The sequence below is a fragment of the Bidens hawaiensis genome, unplaced genomic scaffold (assembly GCF_021521415.1).
Source record: "Bidens hawaiensis isolate Kalapana, Puna unplaced genomic scaffold, B.hawaiensis_p1.1 tig00005587_1, whole genome shotgun sequence".
NCBI lineage: Eukaryota > Viridiplantae > Streptophyta > Magnoliopsida > Asterales > Asteraceae > Bidens > Bidens hawaiensis.
Genome location: NW_027491361.1, coordinates 316,472 through 328,553, shown reverse-complemented (window position 1 = coordinate 328,553; position 12,082 = coordinate 316,472). Strand labels below are relative to the sequence as shown.

Here is a 12,082-nt window from a genome sequence, read left to right as displayed (position 1 = left end):
TACATACATACATACATACATACATACATACATACGTATATAAGTACATACGTACATATGTGGATACACACGTACGTAGGTACGTATGTAACTAGAAACGTAGACACCTACGTACGTACATACTTAACTACATACGCTCGTACGTACGTAGATACGTAAATACATACATACATACGTACGTACGTACGAAAATACATGCGTGCATACATACGCAAATACATACGTAGATACGTAAGTACATACACACATACATACGTACGACATACATACATACGTGCGTGCATACATACGCAAATACATACACACATACGCACGTACATACATACATACGTGTGTGCATACATACGCAAATATGTACGTAGATACGTAAATACATACATACATACGTACATACGCACGTACAGACCAACGTACGTGCCTACATACAAACATACGTGTACATGCATACCTGCATACATACATACATACACACACACACATACACACCTACAGACGTACGTACGTATGAACGTACGTGCAGACAACCATACATACATACGTTTACATAAGTACGTATGAACGTATGTGCAGACATACATACATAAGAATGTACATGCATACATACATGCATACATTCGAACTTTCAATCACAATTTGCTACACAGAAGTAAACATGTAATAGATAATCATAAATTGTATGTTTGTGAAACGCGCAAGTAATAAAGCATGATGTGTTTGATAAGATAATGAAAACCGCCTTAGAAAAAGAAAACAAAAGTGTGAATAACACATAAGTTTTTGCTAGCATAAAATAAAAGGAAAAAGAAAACAATTTTATTCATCGGAACTCGAATCAGTTTCACGGCTTTCATCAGAGTCTGTGGTTTCATCACTTTCATATGAATCTTGGGTCTTGTCGCTTTCACCATATTCGACAGATTGTTTACCCGTCGACGCTGCTTTTTCGTTTCGCAATTGGTCCCTTTCTTTACGCCGTTGGTCCCGTTCTTTACGTCTCGCTCCTTTGCTTGCATAACGTTGTGATGGTTACGGGAGTCATGACCACGAACATGTTTGTTACATTTTTTACAGAACCTCTTTGGTTTCTTGCTTTTCTTCTTCGCTTCCTCCCCAGGACCAGTCTTGCGCTTGCGAGAACCAAAACCCTTGTTTCTTATGCGTTTGGGTGCAGTTATTGTGAAAGTTTCTGGTATCTTGTATCCAATTAAATCTTGTACTATGGCAGACTTGCTGTTATAGGAAGGTTCTTTGGGGATTGTTCCCATATTTTATCCCTCAATTGTTGCATTTGGTCGACCAAGGATTGAAGTATATCTATGTTACCTCGTGCACGGTTGGCACATTGACCGGTTAAAGAAAAAAATTGTTGTCTTAGTTTAGATCTTACATCGAGAGGAACACCATATCTAGCTTCAATTTTGAAAAGTGATGATGGTAAGATGTCACTCCTCCACCGCGTTGGGATGTATTTTTCGGGGATTTCATCAATTTGATCGATTTGGAATACGTAAAATATGTGTCTACATAGGTAGCCAATGCGAGTGAACCCCTTACACGAGCATGCAAATGTATTATCAGTGGGATTGTGAGTAACCTGTAACATACGAAAAAGGGTTATTATGCATATAAAAAAATAATAATTTACGAGTTTATGTTGTTAAGTGGTAAAAAATTAACCTTAAACACGCCAACAAGACCCTTCCTTTTATCTTTGTGACTGATAAGGTGGAAGTTTAATCCGTTATCTAACTCGATTCGATCATGGGCACAGTTATACAGACCTTTATAAATCTCTTTCTGAACCTCTTTAAAACTTTTGATTGTATATGTGTAGGAAGCATGGCGTTCAATTGGCAAGTGGGTCTTCAATGGTGGTGTTTCGGTTGTAGTTTTATGCTGCAATTGTCGTTGAGCATTCAACGCCTTTTCAAAGCAATTCATAAATTCAACCAGAGTGTTGCCCACGCTAGAATAAACTTTGAACTGAGAATTCGAACTGTAACGATTCCGACGAAACCCGGTATACCCTAACCGGTAGACAATAGTTACGTCATATTTAATGTCGGATACATGAATTACCATAGTAATTATACGAGAATACATGGTTCACTGTATTGATTGTACGTGAATATATAATTCATCGTATTGAATATGCGATCAATCGATCGATAGTTATTGAAACCCGAACGAATCGAGGGTTCAATTATAGACTATATCTATAATATTTAGTGATTTTATGAAGCATTAATGCTTCGGGATAAGTAAAGTACGGCACAGAAAAAGAATTTCGATTTAATGATACGTCGCTACATTAAACGAAACCTTTAATACCAAACCGAGCAAGAGACGATCGATCAAGCCGAAAAAGATGCGCAATAATTAATAATATGATGTTTTAAGTTAATAAAAGTCATGGTTTAAGTTTTTGAAGTTTTTAAATCGGTTTTATATAAATTTCATTTTTTAGCCGAAAAACGACCGTTTTAACCTCGTTTTAAGCCGAATTAGACATTTAACCGAAAAACGAACTGAACCAGATTATCCAAAACATTATCCGGATTACGGGAATCCAATTGTGTGGCTAGGAATGGAGAAGTGGGTCCCACCCCACCCCCCATGAGTTCCGATCGGACCTTCCCATTAACCCCATTCCTTTTTCTCTTTTTTACACAACAATTCAACAAGTTCTTCAATCCTCTCAACTTCATGATCCAAAACCGAGATTTTTAGCAAGAAAACCGAGGTAAAAATCGAGTTATGTACGTGTTCATCTTCGTTTCTTGAGTTTGTTTGCAAGAAAATGAGGTTTCAAAGATGAAAACCGATTCTTGCATGATCAAGTGATGTATACGGGTTATACAAGGGATCTTGGTCCAAGAAAGGAGTTAAACGAACCAAGAACGAATTTTTACGGTTTAAATCTTTGTTTTTGAATCATAACCGAAACTATAGTGTAAGAGGCTTGATCGTGAGTGTAACTTGCTTGGTATTGTGGTATGTTGGTTGTAGGTTCTGTATTTAGTGGTAGATAAGGCGGAAAAACGAGTTTGTAGCTTGTAGTGGCGGAGATCGAAAGGTATATTCGGTTTATGTTCGGTTTTGGAGTTTTGGACAGATTGTTGATGGTTTAGAGTTGGGTCATGAAATTTTACAGGGATGTTCTACACATGAAAATAAGAGTTCTGTGAAATTTTGGTAATTTTTGGATAAAGTATGAATATTTGGTGAATTTAATGCTCGGTTTTGGCTAAAAATGGTGAAAAATAGTTAAATATCATGAAAAATTCTGGAAAATTGGAGATAAGCTTTTTATAACATTTATAAGTCACACACAAAAGTTTAGGTCAGTTGGAGAAGCTAAGTAGGCTTTTCGGTTAAACGAGTTCTAGGGTTTTCTAGCTCGGTTTTAGTGAAAATGGCATGTAAAAAGAGATTTTGGTTCTGGAAAAATTACAGGGGACTATGTGGATGGCAGGGGACATCCAGGAAAAATTTGGGATTTTTCTAAGGTCGTTTGGTATTTACGACATATTTAGTGTTTAAATGGTGTTTAAAAATAGATAAATAAATTTTAAATATAAAAAATTAATTCTGGAAATATTTTTATATAATTCCCCACTGTCAAAAAGTGATTTGAGCAAAATTTCAAGATCCGAGATTAAACGGATAATTATTTGTGCAAAAACAAACTTTTAAAGCTTAAAACGCGTAAACCGGTAAAGTTCGCTTAAACGAACTGACTGGTGTATAAAAACCCTAAAAATGAACTATTTTCATTTAACTGAGTTAAACAAGTAAAAATAAATCATCCGAAAATAATTCGGATGATTTGGGTAATTTTAAACGATTTAACGGTTTCCGGTGCACTAAAGACGGAAACGGGTCCCGCGGCCAATCGGGGCGTCTAAACCGAGCTCAAATTTCACAACTTTAATTAAATTATTAGTCAACCACTGCTTTCGGGTCGTGTGTGACAAACTCATTTTTGAAACGTAAAAACGGATAACCGTGCTAGGCACGCAAAACGGGGAAAACGAACTAATAATAAGTTTGACTATTGAACTCTAAACGAAATCACAATCTGAGTCCGGAGAAGTGTTTCTGGGTTAACATTGCCCCCGGAATGGGTACAGTACTGGGTTAACAGTGTCCCCAGATGTACCGGTTAACACGGTTAAAGTTATATTAATAATGAGTGTATAGTAACGATCGTAGGGATCATATTACAGATTGGACGTGTTAACTGATAATGATTGTTGTTACCCGCTTGCATGTGCTAAGGTGAGTTTCACGAGCCCCTTTTTCTGAATTGTTTTCAAATATTTTCCCGGGGCGGAAGCATGTTACTACTGAAATGTTTAAGTACATACTGAACGCATGGAATTGCGTGGATTTATATATATTTTATTGTACGGGAATCGTACGGAAATGTACTAAGATGGTAATTGTCTGAGTTGCTAACATTCTAAGGCCCCGAAACACGAGTGATTAACTGAAAACCGGTAGAGTGTGGATAGTACTATTTGTAACGATTCCGGAAAATTCAGGTATACCCTAGCCGGAATATGCTATTTACGTGTTATTTAATACCGAATATATGAATTATAATGTGTTTATACGAGTATATAAGATTCACAGTACGAATTATACTCGAATGTATAGCTAGTCGTATTGGAATTACGATTAACTGATGAACGGTTATTGAAACCCGAACGAATCGGGGATTACATTATAGACGAAATATATGATGTTTAGTAAGGTTTACGAAGTATTAAGGCTACGGGATAAGTGAATTTTAGCACAGAAAAATGATTTCGATTTATTGGTACGTCGGTACGATAAACGAAACCTTTAACATCAAACCAAGCAAGAGACGATCGATCAAGCCGAAAAAGATGCACAATTACCGACAATATGATGTATTAAGTCAATAAATGTCATGGTTTAAGTTTTTAAAGTTTTTAAATCAGTTTTATATAAATTTAAATTTTAAGCCGAAAAACGACCGTTTTAGCCTCGTTTTAAGCCGAATTAAGTGTTTAACCGAAAAACGAACTGAACCAGATTATCCACAACGTTATCCGGATTACACAATCCAAATGTGTGGCCAAGGTTTGAGATGTGGGCCCCCCCACACCATACATGGACCGATCGGTCCATGTGGTGCACACACACAATCCATTTTCTTTTTTCTAACACCCCAACTCCAAAATCCTCTCAACACTCTTCAACATTCATCCAAATCCTTGATTTTTAACAAGAATCATAAGGTAAAAACATGGTTTTAATGGTTGATTCATAGTTTTGATTCCATGATCTTAAGTTGTTTGCAAGAGAATGAAGTTTCAAGTGAAAAATGGGTGAAAACCCGAGATGAAACCGATTCTTGCGTGATCAAGTGATGTATACAAGTTATACAAGGGATCTTGGTCCAAGAAAGGATTTAAAAGAGTCAAAAACGAATTTTTACGGTTAAAATCTTTGTTTTGATGTCTTAACCGAAACCATGAAAGAAATGGCTTGATTGTGGGTATAACTTGCTTGGTGTGGTGTTGTTGTGCTTGTAGGTGTTGTATCTAGTTGCTAGCAAAGGCTAGAAAGCAAGATCTTTGCGATCTAAAGCTAGAAACACAAGGTAGTTCGGTTTTTCATATGATTTGTAAGATTTGGACAGATTGTGGTAGACTTAGAGTTGAGTCATGAAATTTCACAGAGATGATCTACACATGAAAATATGAGATCTGTGAAATTTTGGTAATTTTTGGATAAAGGATGAATATTTGGTGAATTTAAACCTCGGTTTTGGCTAAAAATGGTGAAAAATAGCTAAACATCATGAAAAATTCTGGAAAAATTTAGAAAAGCTTTTTATAACATATAAAAGTCACACACAAAAATTTCAGGTCCATTGGAGAAGTCTAAGTAGGATTTTCGATAAAACGAGTTCTAGGGTTTTCTAACTCGGTTTTCGTGAAAATGGCATGAAAAATGAGTTTTTGGTTCTGTAAAAATTACTGGGAACTATATGGATGGCAGGAGTCATCTCAGAAAAATTTGGGATTTTTCTAAAGTCATTTGGTATTTTCGGCATATTTGGTGTTTAAATGACGTTTAAAAATAGATAAATAAATGTTAAATATAAAAATTAATTCTGGAAATATTTTTATAAAATTCCTTACTGTCAAAAACTGATTTGTGCAAAATTTCAAGATCCGAGACTAAACGGATATTTATTTGTGCTAAATGGAACTTAAAAACAAACTTTTAAAGCTTAAAACGTGTAAACCGGCAAAGTTCGCCTAAGCGAGCTGACTGGTGTTTAAAAACCTTAAAAATGGACTATTTTCATGTAAACTAAGTTAGTTAAGTAAAAATAAATCATCCGAAAATAATTCGGATGATTTGGGTAATTTTACCCGATTTAGTCGTTTCCGGTATATTAAAGACGGAAACGGGCCCCGCGGCCAAACGGAGTGTCTAAACCGAGCTCTAATTTCACCACTTTAATTAAAATATCAATAACAACTATTTTCGGGTCGTATGTGGCCAAACTCATCTTTTGAAAACATAAAGACGAATAACCGTGCTAGGCACGCAAAACGAAAAAACAAACTAATGGTAGTTTTGACTAAAGAACTCTAAGTGATATCACAATCTAAGTCCTGAGAAGTGTATCGGGGTTAACATTGTCCCCGGATCGTGTACGGTACTGGGTTAACAGTGTCCCCGGACGTACCGGTTAACACGAATTTAAGTTATATTAATTGAAATTGTGTAGTAACGACTTAGGGATCGTATTACAGATCCGGACAGATAGCCGTGCCAGTATTACATCTCTGCTCACCAAAAAGGTGAGTTTTCGCTAGCCCTTTTTATTGAACTGTTTTAAATATTTTCCCGGGGCGGAAAGCATGTTTTTATCAAAGTGTTTAAGTACATGCCGATCGCATGGAAATGAATGTATTTATATAATGTTTATTGTACGGGAATCGTACGGTAATGTATTGAGATGGTAATTGTCTGAGTTGCTAATATTGTAAGGCCCGAAACAGTGTTCTGGGTTAACAGTGTTTCCAGAGGTTATTAAATGTATTTCTGGGTTAACAGTGTTCCCAGAGGCTATTAAATGTATTTCTGGGTTAACAGTGTCCCCAGAGGTTATTAAATGTATTTCTGGGTTAACAGTGTCCCCAGAGGTTATTAAATGTGTTTCTGGGTTAACAGTGTCCCCAGAGGTTATTAAATGTGTTTCTGGGTTAACAGAGTTTTCACTTGTAGGCTCAGCATAATACCATCATTAATTTATGATTATTAAAATGATTTGTCATGGTTTATTTAAATTAGTGAAACTCACCAACTATTCGTAGTTGACCCGTTTTCTTTACATGCTTTCTAGGTACACCCAAATTGGAATGAGTGATAAGTGCTTGATGATGTGTGCTATTTTGTGGAAGCTTAAGGGTCTATATTTTGTTTTAAACATGTTAACGTACTATTGGTAAAACTTATGTGATAACGCCTAGTCGGTAATGAAACTCGGAACAATGTAATACGTTTAAATTATTATAGTGGTGTTTTCTTTATAAACAATGTTGTTGATATCAGATGTGTCTGTTGCATCCCGTGTACGTTTCCGCTGCGGTTACGGGGTGTTACAGAACTTGGTATCAGAGCCATTGGTTATAAAGAATTAGGGTGTCTTTAAAAGATACCTAAAATATAACCACTAGCTCAAGTGTTATAGGATCTGAATATCAACTAATAATTTATTGTGACGAGGTCTGGATGAACTTGGATGGACAAGTGAGTTATTATGGTCCGGAACATAATAACAGACTTGTCCGCACGAGGGAATTCAGGTGAAGTCACGGGGGACTTTAATAGGTAAAATTGGCAACATATGTGCAAATATATGATAATATTGTGTGTGGTCAAGTTGTATAAGTAAGTGTATATTAATTTGATTACGATTTACACTATGGAAAGAACTATATGTTTGTTAACTTGTGTGCAGGTTAGAATGTCAAGAACACCTAGTGCATCGATGGAGGAGGACCCGGAGGAAGCCAACTCCGGGAACTCTGGGAGCCTCCCCGTATCATCCAGCTCTGAGCCTAGCGAGGCTAGTGTTAGAAGCTCTAGCCAGTCCTCCCCTGCCAGGATTGCTAGATCTCCTAGCCCACCCGCACCACAGGCCGTCCCTATCCCTCCCGGATTCGGACCCCGCCTCACGGCGCGGATCAGTGTTCCTCAGGTCCCACCTACCTCGCCCCCACCCAGACCTGCTACCCGCAGGGGCGAGTCCTCCAGCTCCCAGCCCGAGCCTGTGACTCCACCTGTGTGGGGTCTCCCTAGGCAGGAGAGGGACGCGGCGGCGTGGCTACGAGTGCTCACCAAACAGGTGAATGAGCACTCCGCCGCCTTGACGGTGGGGGTACAGAGGCGTATGTACCTAGGGGATTGCATACTGGACCACCAGTATGCGATTTCGCAGCTGAAGAGGGAGTGCTCATACTCCCAGTGGATGATCGGCCGGATGGAGACGCGGATCCGGTTTATGCTGGCTGTGATGGTGGTGTTGGTGGCGGTGTTGGTGGGTTTGGTATACCACCGTGTTTAGTGGTGTTAGGATGGGAGTAGACAGGAACCGCTTTTTGATACTCTGTGTAAGCAGTTAGTGGTGATGCTAACATAGAGTGAATCTTGGGTAGTTATAATACAACCACTGGCCCTTAGGGGGGTCTCTTTTGGGGTATATCGTTATAGATACTTTTGGGTATCATTCAAGCACTGACCCATTGTGGGTTATGTCGAGATGATGCCGACATAGGCCCTATGTAGGAAAACTTAACTTATGTAATGATGACAGGAAAAGTATGTGAACTGACAGGGATGTAATATGTACTAATGTTTGTTAATGAATGGAATGTTTGTTGTGTTTTATGATTGGAACTTGTATTAATTATATATTTTTTCTTGATGTTGTGTAGAATGGCACCAAAACGTTCAGCCCAATTGTCGGAAGTGGACGTGAGTCGTTTGATTGCTCAACAGTTAGAGGCGGCGATACCGGATATAGTATCGCGCATCGCCGCCAGTATTAACAATTCGGCCAATCCAACCCCTCCGAGCAATCAAACGACCACCAATAATGACGGGGAACAAAATGTTAATCCTCCACAGAATGATAACACGATTCCGAGTAATGACGCACCGCCTAGGGTGGTCGTTACAGACAGTAATGGCCCTATACCTACGGTAGAGACGAACCGTACTGAACCGATTCGTGCATCCAGGGGATGTTCGATCAAAGTCTTTATGTTGTGCAAACCTCTAGAGTTTAGCGGGTCTGAAGGACCAAATGGGTTGGTTAAGTGGATGGAGAAAATAGAATCCGTTGTGAATATCAGCAACTGCCCCGAGGATTGTGTTGTTAAGTATGCTACCTGCACATTCACGGACCATGCCTTGACATGGTGGAACACGATAGTGCAGACCCGGGGTCAGGCGGCGACAAACCGCATGACCTGGACAGAGCTCAAGGCTCTTGTACTGGAACATTTCTGCCCGAAAAACGAATTGCAAAAATTAGAAAATGAATTGTGGAACCTGGAGATGCAGGGGGCAGACCATTTGGGTTATACGAACCGGTTTAATGAGTTGTCGCGATTGGTACCATGGTTGGTCACCCCAGAGTCGAAGAGGGTTGAGCGTTATATTTGGGGGCTAACTCCAGTTGTAAGGAGTATAGTCAATTCTGGGGGACACCAGACGTATGAGGGTGCGGTGACGCAAGCTGGTATCGTCACGTATGATTTCGTAAGCAGCGGGTCACTGAAGGTGGCGGGAGAGTCCGCTGGGGGAAAGCGGGGTATACATGACCATAGGATCCAGGAGAAGCAGCAAGGTAAACGGGCTAGGCCCACTGCCCAGAACTACGCCATGACTAGTTCAGGCGGAAGGCAAGAACCGCAGAAGGGAACGTTTCCTAAGTGTGGGAAATGCGGTTACCACCATGGTGGCATGTGCAAAGAAGTGGTGTGCCACCGGTGCGGCAGGATTGGGCACTACGCACCGAGTTGTAGGACAAACCTGAACAACTTGAACCGGCAACCGCAACCTATCCGTGCGCAGCCATTTAGGACCCAATCAGCCCGACAACAAAACCCGCAAGGAAACCAAATGGTGACCACCAGCCGTGCTTGCTATGAATGCGGCAGCACGGATCACTTCAAAAGAAACTGTCCGAAGCTGAACCAGGGAGGAAATGGGCGGCAAACCGCGGGTCAGGCATCGTCGTCCAATCCGGCGCGAGGCCGAGCATTCGTGATGGGGGCGAACGAAGCACGCCAGGACCCCAGTGTAGTGACAGGTACATTCCTCGTCTCTGATCATTACGCTTCTGTATTATTTGATACAGGCGCCGATAGGAGTTTTGTTTCCGTTAAATTCCTGTCGATAACAAACCTTCCAATTGGTGAAACCATAGAGCCTTACACCGTAGAAGTCGCTAACGGTAAAACCATGATAGTTAATCAGATAGTTCGGAATTGCCCCTTTCTTCTGAACGAACAATCCTTTCTGATTGACTTGTTACCGGTAGAATTGGGTAGTTTTGACGTGATAGTGGGAATGGATTGGTTAGCACGTAACAAGGTAGAAATAAACTGTGAAAAGAAAATCGTCAAGATCCGGGTGTCGGATGACGAAGGGGTATTAGTGCAGGGTGAGAAGTCGGGCAATATGATACCGTTTATATCCCACCTCAAGGTGTTAAAATATATACGCCAGGGATGCGTGGCGTATCTAGCGAGCTTGACGGCCACGGATCCTGAGGAAAAACGGGTGGACGATATCCCAGTGGTACGTGAATTTCCACAAGTTTTCCCAGAGGAACTTCCTGGATTACCGCCAACCCGACAGGTCGAATTCAGGATCGATTTATTGCCTCAAGCTGGCCCTGTTGCTAAGGCGCCCTACCGACTTGCACCATCCGAGATGCAAGAATTATCCAACCAGTTGCAAGAATTGTTGGATAAAGGATTTATACGTCCCAGTTATTCCTCGTGGGGTGCACCTGTACTATTCGTGAAAAAGAAGGACGGGAGCCTTAGAATGTGCATCGATTACAGGGAGTTGAACAAGTTAACAATCAAAAATAGGTACCCTCTTCCCCGAATCGATGATCTGTTTGACCAGCTGCAAGGTGCGAGCTATTTCTCAAAAATCGATCTTAGATCGGGATACCATCAGGTTAGAATTCAGGAGGAGGATATCCCAAAAACCGCATTCCGGACACGCTACGGCCATTACGAATTCCTAGTTATGCCTTTTGGACTAACAAATGCGCCAGCAGTGTTCATGGATCTCATGAATCGAGTCTGTAAGCCCTACCTCGATAAATTCGTCATCGTGTTTATTGACGATATTTTGATATACTCGAAGAGTAAAGGAGAGCACGAGCAACACTTAAGATTAATTTTAGAGCTTCTAAATCAGGAGAAGTTGTATGCAAAATTCTCCAAGTGTAACTTCTGGTTACAAGAAGTGCAATTCCTTGGTCACATCATAAACCATCAAGGAATACACGTTGATCCAAGTAAGGTTGAAGCAGTTAAGAATTGGCAAGCGCCTAAATCCCCAAAGGAAATCCGCCAATTCTTAGGCTTAGCTGGATATTATCGTCGATTTATAGAGAACTTTTCCAGCATTGCCCAACCTTTAACCCTTTTGACCCAAAAGGATCGAAAGTATGAATGGGGTGAAAAGCAGGAAACGGCGTTTCAAACGCTAAAACAAAGATTGTGCCAAGCGCCAATCTTAAGTCTCCCCGACGGAGACGATGGTATTGTCGTGTATTGTGACGCATCCCGGAGAGGGTTAGGATGCGTGTTGATGCAAAATTATAAAGTTATAGCCTATGCTTCTCGACAGTTAAAAGTACACGAGAAAAACTACACCACTCATGACTTAGAACTGGGAGCAGTTATCTTCGCACTTAAAATCTGGAGACATTACCTCTACGGTACAAAGTGCACCATCTTCACCGATCATAAAAGTTTACAACACATATTCGATCAGA

At 40.2% G+C, this 12,082-nt stretch overlaps 1 pseudogene; it reads right to left on the bottom strand.

Moving 5' to 3' along the window:
- Positions 1 to 737: 737 nt before the first annotated feature.
- Positions 738 to 12,082, bottom strand: part of LOC143630163 (protein FAR1-RELATED SEQUENCE 5-like) — a 38,632-nt pseudogene continuing 27,287 nt past the window's right edge.